This window comes from Hyla sarda, chromosome 1 (genome assembly GCF_029499605.1).
Source record: "Hyla sarda isolate aHylSar1 chromosome 1, aHylSar1.hap1, whole genome shotgun sequence".
NCBI classification, from domain to species: domain Eukaryota; kingdom Metazoa; phylum Chordata; class Amphibia; order Anura; family Hylidae; genus Hyla; species Hyla sarda.
The window spans coordinates 530075934-530100476 of NC_079189.1; the positions used below are offsets into that span (position 1 = coordinate 530075934).

Sequence of the window (24543 nt, forward strand, 5' to 3'; positions counted from 1 at the left end):
TCCAAGCGGTCCTAGCACCCGCCGGATCAGGCAAAATATGTGGAATGTTTTTGTTTTCCATGCGGACATTCCGCACAAATTCCACCATGTGAACATGTCAAAAGTATAGACCGCACAGGTTGTGATTGCCAGTTAAGGCCCTGTAAAGAGCGTGGCAGTGCTGTTCAATCCTGGCCAGCAACTCCGTCTGACCTTTTCGCTCCATAGACTTATTAAGTGAAAGGGTCAGGTTTAGCCGGGGAGTGAGGTGCTCGCTGACATGCACTTTACCCGGCTGAAACTTACAAACCCATTGGGACATAGGAGTGAGATCAAAAATTTTGACATGTCAAAAGTTTACTTAGATGGCAGTGATACTTTCAGTGTTTCCCAACCAGGGTGCCTCCAGCTGTTGAAACTATACTGCTTTACATGATGATTGTCCTTGGAAAGCACGACCCAGGTTCTGCAAAGAGGGAGCTGCTTTACCATAGTGCAGTGGCCTTCAACCTGTGGACCTCCAGATGTTGCAAAACTACAACTCCCAGCATGCCCGCACAGCCAACGGCTCTCAATTCTGACATGAGGAGGGAGGTCATGAGCTAAGGATCTTCCTCTAGGACATCAATATGTGCCAACATTGCATATAGGCATGAGTTGGCATCCTTAGGTGTATACAAAGCAGAAGAGAAAGTTCCAGCTCCAGAAAAAAATTATTGTAAATTTTAAAAGTCCAAAATGTATTCAGTCCATATTAAAATCAAAAAACAAAACACCCTGTGTGGTTAAAAAAAAAACACGCCGACGCGTTTCGGACTGTCTAGTTCTAAGTCATGGCCTAAGTATACAAAGTAGCTACATATATGTTATGCATAAAAGAACAGGACACAAAGTTGCGATAAGTAGCATGTGGTGCTATCAAATGCATCAAATCCCCATATAGGTAAACTAGACCGGAAATAACATAAATGTATTTTTCAGGAGAAATCACGAAGCAGCCAGTGGTAGTCAGATGACTGAATGATTCATAGCGCCATAAATCACGTCGCGGCCATGTGGTAGTCCAGTGCAGTTGTGAAAACACACTAACAGTTTGTACAGCCCAGGGAACATATTAATGGCAGGTCACATCTTCCTCAGCTGGACAGCCCGATAAAACACCTGACAGGAAGATAAACAGCGAGAGACATGAGAAAACATAGGACTGTGAGAGAATCGCCCCACACAGCTATATGTATGCAGATCCGGGTGGGAGGGTGTACGGGCTACATTCTACGGCCTGTGTGAGAAGATTCGAAACTATTTTAATCATTTGGATTTGACCTTTTTTTATTTTTTATTTTTTTTTGTGTATAGTTTTTCTCTCGGTATTCAGCGTCCATTTCTCATGGATCCCAATAGTAATTTTGATACATTCAATAAGGGCAAATGGAAATGATCCATGCATGAGACGCCACTAGATCTCAGACTGTATTGTTCCCTAGGTGCAATTAATGTAATAGACATAGTGTAAAATACCTTTGCTGGCAATGCAGTGCACTATCCAGATGTGTACCATATTATTGTACGGGCCAAAATGCACACAGTTATGGTTATGTGATCTTATCTTCTGGGTACTCCGGAAGAAAAAAAAATTCAAATTAACTGCTGCCAGAAAGTTAACCCCTTAAAGGGGTATTCCGGGCAAAAACATCTTATCTCCTATCCAAAGGATAGGGGATAAGATGTCTGATCGCGGTGATCCATGAGGTGCTGCATCCCTAGTTTCGGAAACCTCCAGGTTTCCGGGACTGGAGATGTGACTTAATGCCACGCCCCCTCCATTCATGTCTATGGGAGGGGGCGTGATGGCTGGCCATCACACCCCCTCCCATAGACATGAATGGAGGGGGCATGGCGTGACGTCATGTCCCCAGTCCCGGAAACTCGGAGGTTTCGGAAACTAGAGACGCAGCCCCGCATAGAATGCGGGTGCTGCGGGGAGGTCGCCCCCCCCCCCCCCCCCCCGCAATCAGACATCTTATCCCCTATCCCTTGGATAGGGGATAAGATGTTCTTGCCCAGAATTAACTTTCTGGCACCAGTTAATTTGAAAAATTAATTCTTCCGGAGTACCCAGAAGATAAGATCACATAGGCATAACTGTGTGCATTTTGGCCCTTACAATGATATGGTACACATCTGGATAGTGCACAGTCCATTTTGGACACAGACAGTTTTTTTTGTTTTCGTTTTTTTTTCCTCCTCGCCTTCTAAAAATCATAGCTCTTTTATATTTCTATCCACGGACCAATGTGAGGGCTTGTTTTTTGTGTGACCAATTGTACTTTGTAATGACATCACTTATTTTACCATAAAATATATGGCAATACCAAAAATATATTATTTGTTTGAGGAAATGGAAAAGAAAACCGAAATTTTGCAAATTTTTGAGGGTTTTGTTTTCACGCTGAACACTTTATGGTAGCAAAGACATGTTTTCTTTATTCTGTGGGTCAATATGATTAAAATGATATCCATGGTTACATGGTTTTCTATTGTTCTACAGCTTTTTTTTTTAATCTAACATTTTTCACTAAATAAGCATGTTTAAAATTGCCCTATTTTGACCACCTATAACTTTCAAATGTTTCCGTATAGAGGGCCGTGATCTTTAGTTTTTTTTGTGTCACTTTTCTGTATATGTGATCACATTTTATTTTAGTTTTTTGAATGTGGTGCGACCAAAACACAGTAATTTGGGACTTTTACACCGTTCACTGCAGGGGATCATTTACATTATATTTTGATAGTTTGGACATTTACGCATGCTACCAAATATGTTTATCAATACATTTTTTTTATAATTTTTGTGGGTAAAAGCGGAAAAAAGGGGCGATTTACATTACTATAGGGGGAGGGGCTTTTTCACTTAAAAAAAAAAAATTATACTTTTTATGTCATCTCTCTATTTATAGAAATCATTAGATTGCTAATACTGTTCAGTGCTATGCATAGGCATAGCACTGATCAGTGTTATCAGCGATCTTGTTCTCTGGTCTGCTTGTTGTCAGACCAGAGAAGAAGACCCCGGGAGAGTGGCACAGGCAGGTGAGGGGACGTGCCACGGGCGATTCGATCATCCATTCAAAGTGCCGTATTGCCGCAGATGCTGTGATCTGTATTGATCACAGCATCTGAGGGGTTAGTGGTGGACATCAGAGTGATCGCTGATGTCTGCCATTACCATTGAGTCCCTGGCTGCTTAAAGCAGCTGGGACCTACCGTGCATGATGCGAGCACCACTTCGATGCTTGCATCATGTACAGGAAATAAATGTATGTTTTAGTGGATCAGGATGTACATTTAAGTCCAATGTCCCTAAACAGATTTGTAAATTACTTTTAAAATCTTAAGCCTTCCAGTACTTATCAACTGCTGTATACTACAGAGAAAGTTTTGTAGTTCTTTCCAGTCTGAACAAAGTGCTCTCTGTCAATGTCGGGAACTGTCCAGAACATGAGCAAATCCCCATAGGAAAACTCTCCTGCTCTGGACAGTTCCTGACAGGGATAGAGGTGGCAGCATAGAGCACTGTGGTCAGACTGGAAAGAACTACATGTGGTAGCTTGGGGGGTGTAGGGTGAATAGGGTGTAGCTCGGCGGTGATGAAAGGGTGTTGCATTAACCCTTAACTGTCGTGACGCCAGGGTGCGGGTTCCTCCTCACATATATATCCTACCGCCACCCGTCCCAGGAACGATAGGGAAGAATAAAGGATTGTCCACAACCAGACTTGTAGTAACTGGAAATAACTTTACTGCAAACTTTATGCAGGATGAAATCAGCAAACAGTCTAAACAGAGGACCGGTACTTAGGCTCCTCACAGGTTGGTTGGGACCTTGTAGGGAATAAGCTTTGAGGCTTGTTTTACGCTGTTCCACTGAATTTAGGGGTTTGGTTTAGGTTCAGTAGTCACGTAGGATTTTAGGAGAGAGTTGGATAAACTCACGGTTAGCAAGATGCTGAAGGGATAGGCTTCAGGCCTAGATTTGTCTTGTAGGTATGAACGGAGCTGTGTTCTCTCTGTTAGTCCGGAACCCAAGAGAGAGATGATTGGAAACAGCGCCCTTATATGGCAAGGGGGCAGGCTCAAAGCTTATTGAATCCCCAAACCTGTCAGTCCTATTACAAAGGATTGTGGTACATCAGGTGGCACAACCACGTGACCTGGAAGGTCCTTAACCTTAGCAACACATTTACTGTAGATCACATGACCTAAGGTCCTGGAAGTAACCTTTATATAATAAAATATATACAATATACAAATTAAATTAAAGAAGGAAGAGGCGACTAGGGGTTATCCCATTAAGAGACTCCTATCAGGACGTAGGAACTCTGACTATGGGGACTTACGAGACAAGGTACAATACCAGGTACAGTACCGGGACACCACATACACAACTTCTTGCGAAGCATACAGCAGCTGATTGGAAGAATTAAGGTTTTTAAATGGAAGTAATTTACAAATCTGTATGACTTTCTGGCACCGGTTAATTTAAAAAAAAATTAAAAATTCCTCCGGAGTACCCCTTTAGGTACCTAAATAAAAATGAAGATTGTGTTTCATACAGTAGCTCAAAGGTCATCAATGTTGCCTTGCTATTAGGTGATGGTATAACTGTGCTTTGCTATGTTTCCTCTGGGTGCCCTAGTTTCTTCCCAAACTCTAAAAACATGCAATGGTTCATTGAATTCCTATCAGTGGATGTTTGTGAATGAGATGGGAGTATTCCTAGGAGCAGGGGCTCATACAGTGTATGTGGAATTTGCAGGCCCTAGATCAATAATGAATACTACACTTTTTAGTCAAGAATCTGCTTATATATTTTTATTTAAATATGTCTCTCTGTCTCTTTCCTGGTATGGTCTTGAATTGTAGTGTTTTTAGCATTTATTCATATAGTACGTGACATCCACTGAAAAATCTTGCCAGCAACATCCACTGATAACTGCTTTTTCAGATATTAATCCCCTTGTCCCTAGCCCCCCATTAATTCCCTAGTCCCTAATCCTCCTGCACTATTAGTACCATGACTGCTGACCCCCAATATGCTAATGAGGGTCTAGACTGTCAAGTGGGTATCTGTGCTCAGTTTTCAATGGGTAGAGGTTCGCAACTTGTTGAGAAGGGTGCAGCTACATCTATCTATAGATTGCCACCATATCGACAGCCTGTCAATAGAGTATGAACCTGAGTGCTCTCCATTTTCCGAAATGAGCACGGAGACCACTTAGTTGACGCTCTGTCTGCTTAGTAGTATATTGGTAGACAGAATTTACCACACTGATAGCTGCTGAACAGGAAGACTATGATAATAGCCAAATCATCAATGAAACCGCAGCTATCGGTGGACGCTTCCAGCTGGATTTTGCAGGGAACATCACAGGTTCTCTTTAAGATATTTTATAACTTAACATGAGTAGATGTAAATCATATGGGTGATAACGTCACTAAAATTACTCATGGCCAGTCTCCTTCTGTGCAACCTTGGATGACATTTAGAATTTGTAATCTAAACACCTGCTGACTCTAACACTATAAACCATGCATATATGGCAAAATGGGAGTCATATTTGGGAACCCCAATCTCTCCTGCTACTTGGAGGACAGTCTGGACACACACGGCGAAAGCCTCATCTTGTGTTGCTCATAAAGAAGCGCAATACAAGATCTTGTTCCACTGGTACCATACCCCTGTGGTCCTCAATCGATTTTACCCAGATGTGTCCTCCAGTTGTTGGAGATGCCAATCCAGTTTGGGTACCTTACCTCATATCTTCTGGGACTGCCCCTCACTTAGACACTTCTGGTTAGAGGTTCAAACTATGGTAAGATCAGTGATTAATAAAGATATCCCGTTCCATCCTTTAACATACCTCCTCAACCTCCCTCCCAAAGACATGCAAAGACCTGAGATTGGACTATTTCATCATATTTTAACTGCAGCCAAGAGCTTGATTGCCCAACGATGGCGCACTACAGATGTACCCACTATGCTACATCTGAAGAATAAAATTTCGTCAATCAGAAAAATGGAATACCTTTCAGCTCTGACAGACAATCTCTTACCCAAGTTCTATAAAATCTGGATGGTCTGGGATAGGTTTATAGAAACGGAGGCAACATCGTGAGACGGTGGGGTTGGGTCTCGGATCTGCGCGGGTCCGTTCTTTTCACTTTTTCTTTTCCTCTACTTTTCCTTTTTATTTATGTCCCCCTTTCAACAGTCTCCTTATCTGTTTCATGGCTCCTCCTATTTACCACATTTTTTGTCCATATATCTAGGACGTTATTGTCCAATATCCCAGATAATGGTGTAGTCTTATTGTAAGACTTGCTCTATGTTCTCAATTGTCGCTGAAGATAAGTGACTCATTATTATTTACCTTCTCTAATCGAAATGCTTTGTGCATACCTTATTGTGTTTGTTTTTCCATTGCCATGTTGGGTGCAAAACACTTCTGTTCCAAACTGGTGGGCCTGCATGGATATCTGGGATGTTATTTCTATGGTTATATGTCGACTGAATATGTGAAGTTGAAACATCATATGAACTGTTGATCACCGTCTTATGTCCTCTTCATATACTCCTTTCCCTTTTTTTTTTGTTTTTTTTTTTTTACTTTGATTTACCTAAAGATGTGCCTGTTCTTTATTTTTATTTATTTACTTATTTTATTTTTATTTTCTGTATATGTATCTGTTGTTCTTTGTTTTGGAATTTTTTTGAAAAATAAACAGTTATTTAAAAAAAAAAAAGAATTTGTAATCTAAAAGGCTGTAATTTTATAGTATATCTATATATATTGGTAGGAGCTCTTTTTTCTTCTTCTTTCTTATAGGGAAATGTATGATGGGCTTTCTGCTAGTGTTGTGGTGGATAAAAGTTTAAAATTTTGGTTCCCATTGTTTTTTAGCAAATATTTGTGACTATTTCCCTTTTATTACAACATTCAACACATTTTAAAGTGAAAAAAAGGCTTAGTTAGAGGTAGCATGGCCTCAGTATTTATTGAGGCATATTTTTGATAAAATAGACACCTCTTAATAAATGTGCTGCATGTTAGTCCTATGTACTGCCAAAGATAGCCAAGAGCTACACTCAAATACAAAGAAGAGGATAACAGCAGCACACTGCTAGCACCAAGCTATATGTAAAATATGACATGTTGGGTGGTGTGTGGCCATCAGGTTCCTCACCGCCAGTGCCATGCCCCGGGTGTCCCTGTTTCGACAGGGTCACCAAACCGATTTTACTGGTTCCTTGGCAGCAACCTGGCTAATGCCTAGTTGCTTGCCGGGAGCACTTTCGGTCCCCAAGTAGCTTCAGCGAAAGTGAAAGGGGACATTGTACCTGGAGCCTTGCAGGTGCCTTTTGACCCGGAGGCAAAGGGTTTGGTTTATTGGGGGGCCTTGCGATGGACCAAATCTTCGTGCAAGGTTGTTTGTGTGAACACTTGCACTTAGGTGAATTGAGAGCATGTACCTCGGCTCTTAACCCCTTAAGGACCAGGCCAATTTTATTTTTGCATTTTAGTTTTTTCCTCCTCGCCTTCTAAAAATCATAACTCTTTTATATTTCCATCTACAGACCCATATGAAAACTTGTTTTTTGCATCACCAATTTTAATTTGTAAAGACATCACTTATTTTACCATAAAATGTATGGCGCAACCAAAAAAATATTATTTATGTGGGAAAATTGAAAAGAAAACCGCAATTTATCAAATTTTGGAAGGTTTTGTTTTCACATTGTACATTTTACGGTAAAAATGACATGTTTTCTTTATTCTGTGGGTCAATATGATTAAAATGATACCCATGTTATATGCCTTTTTATAATTGTTCCGCTTACAAAAAATCTCAAACTATTTAAACAAAATTAGTATGTTTGAAATTGCCCTGTTTTGACCACCTATAATTTTCAAATTTTTCCATATTCAGGCCAAGATGAGGGCTCACTTTTTGTGCCGTGAACTGTAGTTTTTATCAGTACCACTTTTGCTTATATTTAACTTTTTATGAATTTTTTATGATTTTTTTTTTATAAAATGTGACAAAAAAGCATAAATTTTGGCCTTTTTTTATTTTTATGTTTACGCCGTTGACCGTACAAGATAATTAACAATATATTTCGATAGTTCAGACCTTTTTGCATGCGGCAAAACCAAATATGTTTATAAATTATAGTTTTTTACGCAATTTTGGGGATAAAATGGGAAAGACAGATGATTTACATTACCCAGGAGATGGATGGACGCAGGTGAGGGGACCTCCGTCTGCCATTATGGATGATCAGATCCCCACAGCAGCGCTGTGGGCGATCCGATCATACATTTAAAAGTACCTCACTGCTGCAGATGCCGTGATCTGTATTGATCCCAACAATACATCCCACCATGATAAGGTGACCTAATTTGGGACGGACCCTACACTATGACCATGCCTCTCCTAGGCTAGCACTAAGCCTCCAATTTCTGGGCATGGAAGGTCTGGCACATCCCACACTTAGTGGAATGGATGGAGTGCACAAACCAAAATGGAGGCAGCCACTGCTTCCACATATGTAATATAAAAAGCAAAAGTTGGTCAGCACTTCCTAATACACAATTATTATATGAAATAAGTATACAGGTGCACGCTGCTGCGGCTGAAATACATATACAAAGAGGAGGATAACAGCAGCACACTGCTAGCACTAAGCTTTATGTGACATATATGACATGTTTTACTTTGCAATACTGCTATGGTGAAAAAAGAGGTTCTTAGCTTACCATTTGGCCAATTAGTGTTACCATCCCACCCATTCCAGTAGGAGAGGGATGTTCTAGACCTTACATTCCCAGAAATTGGAGGCTCAGTGCTAGCCTAGGAGAAGCATATTCATAGTGCAGGGTCCATCCCAAATGAGGTCACCTTATCGTGGTGGGATGGTGCACACTATTTGGCCAAATGGAAAGCTAAGAGACTCTTTTTTTCACCATAACAGTATTGCAGAGTAAAGCATGTCATATTTCACCTATAGCTTAGTGCTAGCAGTGTGCTGATGTAATCCTTTTGTTTGTATTTGTAGTTCAGCCACAGCAGCGTGCACCTGTATACTTACTTCATAACTTACTTCATACAATTGTTGGGTATTAGGAAGTGCTGACCAATTTTTGTTTTTCAAGAGCTACACTCAGCTATCTTCAGTCATCCCATAGACAATGTATAGAGTACCAGTGACCACTAATTCATTCTGATGGAAGACTCAGGACCCCTGTTTTTAAAATTCTGGTGGGCTGCAGTCATCAATAAGGGGAAGGTTATGTGCTTACAGCATTAGAAGTATATATTGAATTCAATAGGAATAGGCATTTAGTAACTTCGTATGGTTCCCCTATTGGTGGCAGAAGTTTATCATTTATCTCTATAGTTATACATTAGATATGGAGTTCTGTATTGTAAGAAAACAGCTCTAATTGTTATAATAATATGCTACAAAATCAAAGAGGTTTTCTGGTTTAAAGAAAACATACTCACCCTTCCACTTGCTTCTTGCCCAGCGCCAATGCTGCCCCAATGACATCTTCATATACTCAGCACAGGTCACTGCAGGCTTCAGCAGTCATGAACAACAAGAGCTTGTGTCTGACCCAAGGGACAATTTTTAAAGATGCTGTAAAGCACCTTTAGTCAGTAAAAGATTGAACCTAAAAATATAAATGGTGATCAAAGATGGATATTCACAAGATTTTCTTTGCTTATTACACAATTTACCTAAAACCATCCTGCAAAGTTATGGGATGCTAAATATGCTGCAAATGATTTAGTAATTATTCATATTTTATATGTGTATAGGAGCTAAAGCATTGTTTTCCTGTTATACACCTAATTTCATCCTCTTTTAACTGGTTACAGTTTCTACAGGTTTTAACTTTGTCATGGAGTCTTCAAAGAAGTTCATAGTCCATGCTCACTTGTTCTGCTTCCACTCAGCTCTCTCAGTGACTTCTTCAGGGGGTTTTATACTGAATTCAATCCATTGCCTTATTCTGAGCAAGGTTAAAAAATATATTTTTTTTTAAATGGTAAGACATTTTTAGCACAAACTATAATAGATCTCAGGCTGTGATAAGGTCGTTGGAAAGTCGTCTTGTCTCAAAAGTAAAAGATTATTCTGTGATATTTTCATCAAATTTGACAGTCTGGTCCATATGAATTAGTGAGATATCGACTTCTCTTACTGTGCACTTACTACATAATGTTACGTGATTAGTTACTACATAAAAAGAATCTCATCATTTACAGTGTAAATAGGTGATTGTTAAAAATCCAACTTTTTTGCTTCACATATTCATGTGGTTTTTAATCACAGGTTCTGCTACTTTTTGGCAAGGTGACAATGTGTCGACTACTTTTTATTCTTTTTACTTATTAGATCCAGATAATGAAATATGTTCCATATGCTTTACAGCAAGCCCCCTGGGCATAGACACATTTGACAGACCCAGACCCTATTGACATGAATGGGATAGTTTACTAGGCATGCTCTGTGATGTGTGCAGATATTATTCCACAGGGAAGGAAGGCTGAGCTTTGAGCTTTATTGGACTATCCCCCATCCTCATAAAAAGATCCTGAATGCTGACTTGCACTAGGGACCCAATATAGGCACACAAGCACCTAGTATTAGACACGGTCAGTGTAGTGACCAGGACCAGGGCTGGTTTTAGACTTAGTGTAGCCCTGGGCTAAATGAAATAATGAATAACACAGTCACATACTAGGTCACTAGACAAAGACCAGCAGTATCAATAATCTCACTACATAAATATCACTACATAAGTCCCAAATAACACAACCACTCAAGGAACACTTATACTAAATGGTGACTGAATTAATAACGTCATACTATTACTGCATGATGATTAACGCCTGCACAGTAAAGGGAGAGTGGAAAGTGGATTGCATTCAGGAGGAGGAACTGTGCACAACCACTACTACTAACATTGTTATGTACACAAGAGACAGTTGCGCAGAATTGTATGGTTGGTCATATATGAGAGGAAAGCCATGATTTATCTTTAGGGACAGAATAGACAGGCTTAGATTAACAGATTCCAGGTACACAGCCCAGGCTCTCTCCTGTATATAGCACTAGCTATGCCTTGTCTCTATTTCCTCTGTTCTGTCTCATCTTTGTTACTTGCGACAAATGAGCCTAACAACAGGCAGTGAACAGCCTATTTTAGGGAAGTTAGAAACCTAGTGGCCAAGAGTTCAAAAGGGAGAGTTATTCTTTGTTTGTTTTGTTTTTTTACTGATTAGAGCTAGATACTGAAATATGTCTTATTTTTCTATGGCAACAGCTTGAGGCACAAAATGGGGCTATCTACTATCCCACAAAATGGGATTATCTACAGCCGAGGGCCACAGTTTGGAGACCAAGGTTATAGGCTCAAAGTGGCAAAGTGGCAAACCCCTATGTATTAAAAAAAACACAACTTCTTGCCATGTTTTTAATAATATCAATTCTGGACCTTGAGAAGACGGTTGTACTGTTCATAACAAAGTGATAGATCCAGCTTCTAAATCGGTCAACTGCAATGGCGCAAAAAGACAGCAATATTTCTTTATGGCTAGTAAAAAGTTGAAATGATGTATGTATAACTAGTATAAAAAATGTACAAACTGTGGAACATTGCTTCAACTTCCCAACTGGTATAAGAAACAATAAGAGCTCATACGAAGTACAGATTTTCCGAGTGGAATTCTGCTTTTTTTAATACGGTACAGCAGCCTCCTATTGTTCTTGATGGGATTCTGCTGCAAAAATCACACTACGGAATTTCCGGAACCCAGAATCTACTGAAAGAATGAACATGTTCACTCTTTTGGCGGAATCTGCTCTAAAATGCATTGCTGAGATGGCGCATTCCAAACAGTTCTAATGCTGGCTGGTTTTAGCGGGACCCACTCCAGATGGAATCTTCATCTCAATGTCTCTGGGTGGAAAATCCATAGTGTGAATAAGCCCTAAGGGTGCGTTCACACGCTAGTAACCAGCAGTGGGTTTCCTCCATGCCGGATGACTGACGACTACAGCCGCCACAACCCCTCCATTCATGTCTATGGGAGGAGGCGTGACGGCTACGTATTAGCCACCATGCCCCCTCCAAGCTTCCGTGTTCCGGACGCCAACCCTGCCAGTCCGGAGATCGCTGGTGTCCCCTTCGGCAGGACCCCCTTTATTAGACATCTTATCCCCTATCCATTTTGGATTGGGAATAAGATATTTTCCGGCAGAGTACCCCTTTAAGGAACAGCTGAGAAGGTAGATGTGTTGTAGAAGTCTGCTTCTTATGTAAATCTTTGTTTGTCTTGGGCTTCTTAATGTTAGTTCGTCAAAGGTCCAGCTTCCCTCCACCCACATAGTGAGTGGTGGCTCAACCATGGAATCTGTCAGTCATCGTGTGGACAGGAAATGCTCTCTGGATTTGCTCTCTGGAAATGCTCTCTGGATTTGCCAGGGATTAGTAGTAGAACACAAGAATTTACATAAGGAATTACTTCTACTGCAAGGTGTGAAAGACTCTGTTTGGAGACCACAGGGATAAAATGATTTTTTTTTCCTCCCCAATTTTAGGCTTTCTATTTCTTATAAAGTATCCTATAAAGAATTTCATGAGGTTTTCTCTCTGACACCAGCATTTGTACATATAGTTTTATTAGCTGTAAAATGCTGTATTGTAAAACAAGGAATCCTATCAATAACCTTTTTTACAGTAGACAATGAGGAAGCTCATGTGCATGCATACATTAGAGGAAATATGTCAGGAGAAAAGTTTTGAAGCCTTCTTTGGCAAATGAAGACTGTGGCCCTGAGTTACTACTCCAAACCCGACTTGTATTCTCAAGTTGTGAGCCAGAAATTCTGTCTGCGCCAGAATTTGCACCAGAATTGGAAAAAAACTGACTAACTCTCCATTTTACTAAGAAAATCCGAAAAAGGGGCATGGTCATCGGGAACGTGGGTGTGGTTGCTGAAAAGGGGGCATGCCCCTAAAGTGCAGAATGTAGAGAGAAGTGCAAAATGTAGGGAAACTTTAGTAAACACCGTGGAAAAAAATTGTAGGAAATTAAAACCCACAAAGAAAACTACACAACACTCTTCAATGGTAAATCAGGGCCTGTATATCCCAAAAATCTGCCCCGTTCACAATGCCAGAAGCCTATGTCCCATTTTTCTTTTCTCTATGTGGTACTGAACAGCAGAGAGACTTTCTCAGAACCTCTTAGAAGTGATTGTTGTCCCTGACACCCCATGTTAGGTTCCGCATTTTCTGTAAACACCTGGGAGTGGGAAAAATGCATTTCTAGGGATTGTATAAAAACAAGTGACTCTCATTTCCTTTTGGCTTTATATGATACATTGTATCCAATGTTCTATTATGAGAAAATTGAAACAAAATGTTCTAAGGAAAAAAAATTGTACATGTACATTTTTCTATTATGTGGTGGCGGCCATTTTCCAAGACAGATTTGTACATGTACAAATCTGTCTTGGAAAATGGCCGCCACCACATAATAGAAAAAGGTCAAGCTCTGTAGGGGGGGAAATTGTATCATCTTGCCTTTCCATAAAAATAGCCGTATAATGGCACCATTTTGGGGTTCACATAACTTATTGATTAACTTTTACTAACTCTTTTTGGGGGGGTTGATCATTTATTTTGTTATTTATTTGTTTATTTATTATGAGTATGATTACAGTGTTACCAAATTTTTATAGTTAAAATTTTTACTACTTTGGCACAGTAGGAACATTGTCACATTCCAATACCTATAGCATTCTTCCTTTTTTTTTTGTTAAGTTGGGTACACATATGTCTGGCATCTAACATAAGTGAACTCAGACTAGATCTGGATGCAACTGATGCCACAACTGATGACAACTTGTCATCAGTTGTATGGCATCCGGCGTCCATTGTTTCTGCACGGCGGACATGTTATGTCTAACCATTTGGTGTCAAAATTAAGATGCTGTATGATAGTGAACTGTCCCATTTAAATGAATGGGCTCAGTTCCAGCATTAGTTTCCCTATTGTGCACGCCAGAGGGAAAGTATGCCGGACGCAGGATATACGTGAACCCAGCCTTACAGATTATGTTTTTTATGGAAAAATGTTTGGTTTTATTGGTACTGTTTTGGGTTGCAGTTTTTTTTTAGTTATTCCATTGATCCTTTCCAAAAGTTGCATTTTTTTGCCTTTCCATAGAAATAGCCGTATAATGGCACAGTATTGGGGTTCACATAACTTATTGATTATTACGTTTTTTTTGGGGGGGGGATTGATGGGAAAAAATTTATAAATGTATTTATTTATTTATTTGTGATCAGTGTTACAGATTACAATTTTACCATATTAATATAGTTTTATATAGCTTTTTTTATTTGAAAATTATTTATGGGGAAATTATTTTCATTATGGGGAAAATATATTTTATGGGGGAGATGAGGAATCTATTGTAATATTGCATTTCTTGTAGTGCAGTGTATTTTGCCTGTCGATGTTATAGTGACCGTCAAAATACACTGAACTACAAGAGTAGTGCACTGTACTCAACCATGCCAGTTACCGCTATGGCACACCTAGGCTGCCATGAAAACCCATCAGAACCACCGATTGTGCCACCCCAGAAGCTCCTTAGATACCATGGTCACAATTTTACCACAACATTTAAGGGGTTAAACTACAAGGTTTGGTGTTTTCTACATTCCTGGTAGTTAGAGCAGGTGCCTGGCTGTCATGGGACATTGTACCTCCTGTGATACCGGACACACAAGACCAATGACGGGCCATTCTAGCACTGTCATAAAAAGGCAGCGAGGTAGAATAAACATTCTTAATGACCACTTTAGGGCTAAATTCACACAGTGTTTTTTCAGGGGTTTTTTTATTTGTAAAAATGTCATTTGGAAAAATTGTCTCTGCATTTTTGCCATGTCATTTATTTAGGAGTCTGAAAAAATAGGTCAGTTTGTTTACATACTGTGTGCACAGACAAACATTTCCATAGACTTACATAGAGTTCATTAATGGAAGCAATTTTTCCTCGCATTTAGGGACATATTTTTACAAATCAAATACGCCTGGAAAAACATTTTGTGACTGTAGCCTAAAAGGGCATATTGGTGGTCATTAAAAGGTTAATACGCTTTAGTCTCTATCACTTATTTGCCATTTTAGAAAGGATAAACTTCTGTAGGAAGAGAAGGTGACCCGCAGCATTGGAAGTACATTGGAAGTTTTGGGTGTAAATATTCTTTGCACAGGTCGTATTATAACAAGTGGGATTTTAACTGAAAGCATAATGAATGCTGTTTATATCTAGCAATTTCTCCTCTGACATCAATGTTTTTTTATCTTACTGAATGGCCTAGTGGACTAGACCACATTATTCTGCGTGCCAAAATAAAAATAACCAAATAACAACAATAAAGGGGAAAATGGGCATTTAGGGCAAATACAGAGTACTGTTATGCTTGGTATGGAGCCATTATACAGCTGCCATAGGGGTGCATGAAGCCATTAATGTTCTCCTGTATCCCTCCGATTTTCTTTACAGAGGCGCATGTTTTTTTACTGCCAGGTTCCATGGCTATGAGCCATAGTACTCAGAGCTGGCACTGTCTGACATACCACTGAATTGTTAGAATGGGTATTTTGTTCTAACATTCTTCTTACCAGCTGTTTGTTTACTAGCTGCTAAGGCTTCCTCTTCTCCTACTGCTATCTACAATACTATGAAAACAGTAGACACTCAGATATTTTAGCAATTGGTAAGTTAGGACGTTGTGCTCTGTCCCGTTGTTGGTCCATTTTTTTTGGTGGGGAACAGAGTCAGAACGGGATGAAGCACAACTGACTTCACCGGGTCCCGACGGATCCCATTGACATGAATGAGGTCCATTGGGGACCCGGTATTTTACCGGAGTTGAGCAGAGAAGATAAATAGGAAATGCTTTATTTTTTTTCCGCACATCTCCCGCCATTTTGAAACACCAGCTGATGGAACTCCATTTACAGGAGCACAACGTAAATGTGAAGGAGCCCTTAGACTGGGTTTCCATACTTTAGATCCATCAGGATCAGTTTTGTATTCTAAAACTGACCCCAACTGATGCCACAACTGGTGCAAAAATGCATCATTTGTCATCCGCCATTTTTACCATTTTTACCATTTTTACCAGAGTTTCAGAGCCCAAACACTGCATGAGACATTCTACCGTGCGCATCAGCCTGGCATCATAGCCAAAGTGCCAGATACCACAATAGACCCCATTGACAACAAAAGGACCAATTGTTGCATCAGTTTCCCTTCCAGCATTTTACTTGCACTCTGAAAGGAAACTACACTTGACTGACAGAACAATCCTTTAGGGTACGTTCACACGTACAAATTCTTTAGGGTACATTCATACGTACAGGATCCTGCGCAGATTTGATGCGCAGGATTTGTAACTGCCAATTAGAAGGTGTGCCCAGTCATTTAGTTTGCATTGAAATCTACAGCAGAAAATCCTGCGCATCAAATCTGCGTACGTGTGAACGTACCCTTAAAGGAGATGTCTGGTGCTCACTTTTCTTATTGTATCCGTTCCGGGCTGCAAAAAAAAAAGAAAATAATCTTTCTCTTGCCTGCCTAGGCTCCCCCGGTGCTCCGGTACAGGCGTTCGGTCCCCGGGCTGTATTCTTTTTACTTCCTGTTAGCCCGACACGTCACACGGAGCTTCAGCCTATCACTGGCCGAGGCGGGACATCGCTGCGGACGGTGATAGGTTGAAGCTCCGTGTGACGTGCCGGGCTAACAGGAAGTAAGAAGAATACAGCCAGGGGACCGAACACCTGTACTGAAGCACCGGGGGAGCCTAGGCAGGTAAGAGAAAGTGTGTTTTCTTTTCTTTTTCAGCCCGGAACGGATAAAATAAGAAAAGTGAGCACCGGACATCTCCTTTAAAGGGAATGTGTTACCAAATTTTCTTTTTCTTTTTTAGGTTAAATAATTTTTTGCAGATTTTAAAAATATGAAAACATGTTATGCATCCTGTGTATGAGTGGGTGAATGTAAGAAGTAGGTCTAAATGAGGCTATGTTCACACAATGCTAAAAAAATATATATATATATATTAACTTTTATTTTTTATTTTGCTGTGTGTAAACATAGCCTTATGGGCTTAGGCCTTCATTTATACTGCTATATCCAAATGGCTGGATCAAGGGCTGTGGAGACTCTATCCCCGAATCAAGATGAAAAGTTTAGAACTGAAGTATATAAAAATATATATATTAGTCATACCAATAAAAATATATTAGTCATACCAATAATATTTAAATATTAGTATTAGCATACTACTATTTATGCTACTGAGTCTATAAATGATAATGTTAGTCATTATACAGATATCATATGTACTGGGTTTTCAGCACAAAAGTAAGACTCCTATTTAAACCCTATTATGAATCATCCTGAGGATGGTTGTGGGGTCCCACGTCAGCAAAGATCCCATGGCTTTTGCCCCTTTTGCCCCTTTTATACCCCAATCTGTGTTCACATTTCCAAAAGTTGAAATACATCCCGGCAGAAAACAGAAGGAAACAGATTTAATCCCATACACGGAGATAACAAGGGCCATGAGTACATATCTCCTATAAGGGTACATTCACACGCGCGGATTTTTTAGCGGGTTTCCCGCTGCGTATTTGAAAGTGGGCGGGCTCTTCTCGGCTGTCCGCAGCAGATTATCCGCGGCGGAATGTACACTGTTGAAAATCCGCCGCAAGTCCCACTGAAGTCAGTAGGGACTGTGGCGGATTTTCCGCAGCGTAAATTCTGCCACGGAAAATCTGCTGCGGACAGCCGAGAAGAGCCCGCCCACTTTCAAATACGCAGCGGAAAATCCGCACGTGTGAACGTACCCCAAAGGTGTACTTCTAAATTTCAGGTTTTTATTGCAATTATTAAATATAAAGCCAGGAATCAATTTGAAAAAAGAAGTCTCAGTCTTTCTCTTATTTGTGTCTTCCAGTCTTTCTGGATTTATATTCAATAATTGCAATTGTAAACACATCCTTAGGGTACGTTCACACAGACGGATTACCTGTAGAATTTCCGCAGCATGTTTGCTGCGGAAAATCTGCAGCAGATAATCTGCTTTCAATTGAATTCAATGGGTCTGAAGGAAAATCTGCAAAACTGCCTCTATTGCGGATTTTCTAATGACCCATTGAAGTAAATGGTAGCAAAATCCGCTGCGGATTTTCCGCAGCAAATACGCTGCGGAAATTCTGCAGGTAATCCGCCAATGTGAACGTACCCTAAAGCAGTGTTTTCCAAACAGTGTGTCTGTAGCTGTTGCAAAACTACAACTCCCAGCATGGCCGGACAGCCGAAGGCTGTCCGGCCATGCTGGGAGTTGTAGTTTTGCAACAGCTAGAGAAACAATGTTTGTAAAACACTATCCTAAAGCTTTATGAATAGTAAGGAAATAATAATAACAACAGACATATATGTATTACAATTGCTACAATCACTCCAGTTGAATATAATTGTATCTTGTGGACCACAACGGTCACTCAATAGTTAAATTCAATGACTAGCGCAACAAAGAAAAGTCACACAAGTGTAGTCACTTTAGTAGCGATTACATAACTTCTAAAATTTCCTATATGGGTTTTTCCCATCCTGCCATGGACTTGATTATTTTGTCTATTTACTTATATATCATTCCGTCACATGCAGAAAGCTCCAATGGGGAAGATTTATCAAAACGTGTACAGAGGAAGAGCGGTGCAGTTGCCCAAACCAACCAATCAGATTGCTTATTTTTTTTAAACCACTTAAGGTTTTTTTTTTATTTTTTATTTCTGCACTTTTGTTTTTCCACCTCACCTTCTAATAGCCATAACACTTTAAATTTTCCACCTGCAGACCCAGATGAGTACTTGTTTTTCACACCACCAAATGCACCCTTTGCAGCTCATGGGGGCTTTTGTTTTTACGCAGAGTGCACTTTTCGGGAAAAATGACATGTTATCTTCATTCTGTAGTTCAATTCGATTAAAACGATACCCAATTTGTATAGGTCTTGTTTTATTTTACTACTTCTAAAAAATTTAAAAAATTTGCATGAAAAATAGTCACCTTCTGACCCCTATAACATTTTTAGGAGGGTTTATTTTTTTTGCACCATGATTTGTAGTTTTTATTGGTATCATTTTTGTTTTGATGAGACTTTTTGATCGCTTTTTATGAATTTTTTTATGCTATGTGAAGTGACCAAAAATCATTCATTTTTTTGCATTTACGCCATTGACCGTGCGGTTTAATTAACATTATATCTTTATAGTTCAGACATTTACACATGTGGCGATACCACAAATGTTTGTGTTAATTTTTGTTTACATTATTTTATTTTAAAAATGAGCAGCATTGGGGTGATTGAAACTTTTATTAGGAAAGGGGATTCTTTACATTGATTAACTATTTTTCGGCACATTTTTTTCACTATACTACGACTGCATATACTGAACATTACTGTGCCATAGCACGGGCCTGATCATTGTTATGGGGTTCCATTAGTTCAGGCTGCCATGGCTTCCTGCACTTCAGAAGCGCCATTTGGACAGTTCAGAGGCAAGTAGGGACCCTCCGTCCGTCTTCTGAGCTGACAGGGCCCCTGTGATTTCGTTGCAGTGGTCCTGATCAGCTCCCTGAGCTAGCCGGCTGTGTTTTATCCCACATTTATACACTGCATTCAACTATGATTGAGACGTCTAATGGGTTAATGCCAGACATCGGCCGATCGGTGATGTCTTGGCATTACCCGTGGGTCCCACCAAGTAATAAGCATTAATCATACAGCGTGAGCGGGACTAGGGTGTATGTATGCCTGATGTCCCCAAGGGGTTAAAAAGGTCACTGAAGAATAAGAGAAGTAATCTGATTGGTTGCTATGGGCAACCGCACCACTTTTCCTTTGCGCCAGTTTTGATAAATCTCCCCCAGAGAGTTTTAAAACAATGGTCATATAAACAATTGCGTCATGTGTATGTGCCATGTGTAGATTTACAGAGAAAATCACATGACTTTTCTTCAGATTCACAATTTGAAATATATGTCACTTCTTATTATGTTGGGCTGTATCCTCATAAACGCACTGGGGAAAAAAACATGCCAAAAATATGTATGCAAAATTAAAAAAATTTAAAAAAAACACACAAATACATGTATTGTGATTTTAATTTCCCTTGAAATCAACATCATGTTTTTCAGCCCCTGAGATACATGTGTACATATCCCAATAAATCATGTGATTCATAGATCATGTGATTCAATGATTTCTCTTTGAATCACATGATATGTAATGTGGAAAAGCCACAGAAACTCAACACACACAAATTTAGGCCATGTTAACCCAATGTAAAATGTAATGTCAGATTTTATTTTACATGAACTTTTCTGTAATCTGCTATAATGCAACCGCAAAATAGTAAAATACGCCACTATATTTTATACTGTGTGAACACAGCCTTACACATGTATATTTTTAAAAAATTTTTTTTTTTTTTAATAACAGATAAACCAGTGGAGGTCTATGGGAGACAAATGCCCCGCACTGGCTGAAAAAAAAAAAACTCACTTTCTGGAGAAAAAAAAAAAACATGAATGAAACCCCTAAAAAAATGTTTAAAAAAATACACAAAAAACAAGTAAAGATGCCACAAGGAAAAATACTTTGTTAGTATTGCGCACTGCTTTATATTTTCCTTATGAATTTTAGCTAACAATTGGCTGCAGCATCTTCTGCAAAATAGATAAATAATGAATAAGTGATTGAATAAAGAAATGAATGAATGAATAAATGAATAAATAATTAATTAATCCAAAAATATAAGTAAATAAATAATGTCATTTTCCCAAAAATGCTAAATTGGATACACACAAAGGTATGTAAGATCCTACAGATATTTATGGCTGGAATATAATAGATATATGCAACACACATTTGTAATGTAGCACTGTAATGCAGCAATGTACAGCTTTTGGTTCCATTGGGTTCCGGATTATTGGGTCAGGATTATTAAATCCAGATTATTAAATTCAGCACGTTGCAGTTGCATTGCAGTACTGTTGCGGTACTGCAGAATTATTAATTGTACCACAACAGTACAGCAATGAACCTGCAGTGCAACCACAACATGTCAACACAGCCTTAGAATAGATTGGTATGCGCATATACACATATGAATATTTTACCATTAGACAATTTTACCCATTGTAGAAAAACTATTTTCCATAATGTCATGTTTTGATGCCTGACTATAAGGGCTGGACCAAATTTTTTTTGTATGTTCAAATGTGGCAGATATTTTGCAGATGTGTCAAGAATTTTCTCAATCCTAAATAGGGCATTCAAAATCTACAGCAAATCTGCAACAAATCTGCAACATACTAATCACTTGTGAACATTCCCTTACCATCAGTTTTAGTTCTGATTAATCTTGTGATTATTTTTCCTCCTGTATCTATCTCTACAATCTGCCTCCATTTTATATCTGTCCTATGAAGTTTCATTTGTTGTGCAGGGAAGTCATATCTGTAAAGGCGAATCATAGACCATCATTATCCTTACTTCATATGTGTAACACAGAGTTTCTCATCCTTTCTTCATATATGTAATTCAGTGTTTCCCATCCTTTCTTCAAATGTGTAACACAGTGTTTCCCATCCTTTCTTCATATGTGTAATACAGTGTTTCCCATCCTTTCTTCAAATGTGTAACACAGTGTTTCCCATCCTTTCTTCATATGTGTAATACAGTGTTTCCCATCCTTTCTCCATATGTAAAACACAGTTTCCCATGCGTTCATCATATGTTAAACAGTGTTTTTCATCCTTTCTTCATATGTGTAACACAGAGATTCCCATCCATTCTTCATATGTGTAACACAGAGTTTCCTATCTTTTCTTCATAAGTGTAACACAGTGTTTCACATCCCTCTTCATATGTGTAACACAGTGTGTTACACATATGAAGAAAGGATGGGAAACAGAGTTTCCCGTTTAACACAGTGTTTCCCATCTTTTCTTCATATGTGTAACACAGTGTTTCCCATCCTTTCTTCATATGTGTAACAGTGTTTCCCATCCTTTCTTCATACGTGTAACAGTGTTTCCCATCCTTTCTTCAAATGTGTAACACAGTTTTTCCCATCCTTTCTTCATACGTGTAACAGCGTTTCCCATCCTTTCTTCATACGTGTAACAGTGTTTCCTATACTTTCTTCCTATGTGTAACACAATGTTTACCATCCTTTCTTTATATGTGTAACAGTGTTTCCCATCCTTTCTTCATACGTTTAACAGTGTTTCCCATCCTTTCTTCATACGTGTAACAGTGTTTCCCATCCTTTCTTCATATGTTTAACAGTGTTTCCCATCCTTTCTTCATACGTGTAACAGTGTTTCCCATCCTTTCTTCATATGTTTAACAGTGTTTCCCATCCTTTCTTCATATGTGTAACACAGTGTTTCCCAACCTTTCTTCATATGTGTAACAAAGTGTTTATCATCCTTTTTTCATATGTGTAACACTGTGTTTCTCATCCTTTCTTAATATGTGTAACACAGAGTTTCTCATCCTTTCTTCATATGTGTAAGGCTGGGTTCACATATATCAGTCGTCCTGCAAAGTTTCCCTCCAGCGTGCACCGGAGGGAAACTGATGCTAGAACTGATCCCATTCATTTGAATGGGACAGTTCACAATTCACCCAGCGTCTCAATTTTGGTTGGACATGCCGGAGGGCACCGGACAGGGGAATGCAGCTTGCTGCGTTCCCCTGTCCGTTGCCCAAAAACAATGGACGCCGCATGCCATACAACTGATGACAAGTTGTCATCAGTTGTGGCATCAGTTGCATTGAGATTTAGGCTGAGTTCACCTATGCCGGATGCCGGACATATGTGAACCCAGCCTAACACACTGTTTCCCAACCTTTCTTCATATGTGTAACAAAGTGTTTATCATCCTTTTTTCAAATGTGTAACACATTGTTTCTAATCCTTTCTCCATATGTGTAACATCAGGGCACCTCCAGCTGTTGCAAAATTACAACTCCCACCATGCCAAGACAGGCAAAGGCTGTCCGGGCATGCTGGGAGTTGTAGTTTTGCAACATGAGAAAGTTTCTGCCCCCTAAGTACATAAACATGCCCCTTACCTGTGTGTTCCCCAGCTTCTTCCAGCAGGCAGGGCCAGAATCCAGATACATGCGGGATCCTGTGACACATGTTGCTGGTTGCACAGCTGCTTTGCTGGAGATGAGAAAGCAAACAGGAATCACAGACAGAGAAGCAGGAGGGAGGGAGAGCAGGAAGCATGGCACAATACACAGCCCACAGCTGGCACTGCTGAAGCACACATACAGTGATGCCCAGTCCCATCCTTGGGTTGAGGGTTCTGCATCCCCTTTTGCATTCTTCCTTTTAATTTTTTGTTACTTTGTTGCAGATAAAAAAAAATGATCCCTTGCGGAATGTGACTAATCCTTTTAGCTTCCTGTCAACAGCGCCTGCAAAAAAAGAATCTGATCTTTTTAAATCAAAGATCAGAAGTCTATTGGAGGGAGATTTGTCATTTACATGACCTTTACTTACATGAATTAATCCCTGTTAACCTGCATTGAAAATATTGTCATGCCCCTTTAATCCTGAGTCCCTTTGATTAAAGAGTCTTTTTTTTTATTTTCAAGGGGAATGAGGACTGCACTTTAGAAACAGATTTGTATGTAATTCAAGGCCATTGAGGGACAGTGCCAAGGGGCTGTTGGGTACAAAGCCACTGAGGGGTGGTGCCTAGAGGCTGCTGGGTATAAATAAAGTTACCTGAAATCACTCACCTTCTCCAAATACTTACCTCTGTGTATTCTTGCTTGTCCTTGATTACTCATTAGGAAGAAAAGGAAAAAAAAAGCTCTGGTTGTGGCAGAATGACACCATCTGTTTTGTTTTTAGACACAGCAGTCTGCCTCCTATCGGATGCCAGTGTAAATAACAGCCCATAGACTACAAAGCCACATGTAGAATAACACAACGTGCAGGGCAGGGAGGGAAAGGATCTTCTCAAAGAGCACATTATAATAAGTGGGAGCCACGTCCAAGTCACCAGGAGAGCTGCAGTAATAGGGTCAAAGCTCATGTCTGGAGTACATGGAAGTAGTGTCTACTGCTAGGTATGTGTCTGTAAGGACCTTTCCCCACCCTGATTTATAGCCTTTTTTAATATGTTGCCTTACCTATACACTTGTGTGTACATCTCTAAATAGATATATATATATATATATATATATATATATATATGTATATTTGTATAAATATATATATTTATTTGTATAAATATATTTATATATATATATATATATATATATATATATATATTTGTATATATATATATATAAATTTATATATTTAT

At 39.4% G+C, this 24543-nt stretch overlaps 1 long non-coding RNA gene across 1 annotated transcript; it reads right to left on the minus strand.

The window, feature by feature from the left end:
• Positions 1-727: 727 nt before the first annotated feature.
• On the minus strand, positions 728-23386 carry LOC130310873 (uncharacterized). The gene is made up of 3 exons (XR_008859348.1): positions 23294-23386; positions 9546-9715; positions 728-1140 (listed from the first exon to the last, which is right to left on the minus strand). It is a non-coding gene; the product is annotated as an uncharacterized LOC130310873 (long non-coding RNA).
• Positions 23387-24543: the final 1157 nt, after the last annotated feature.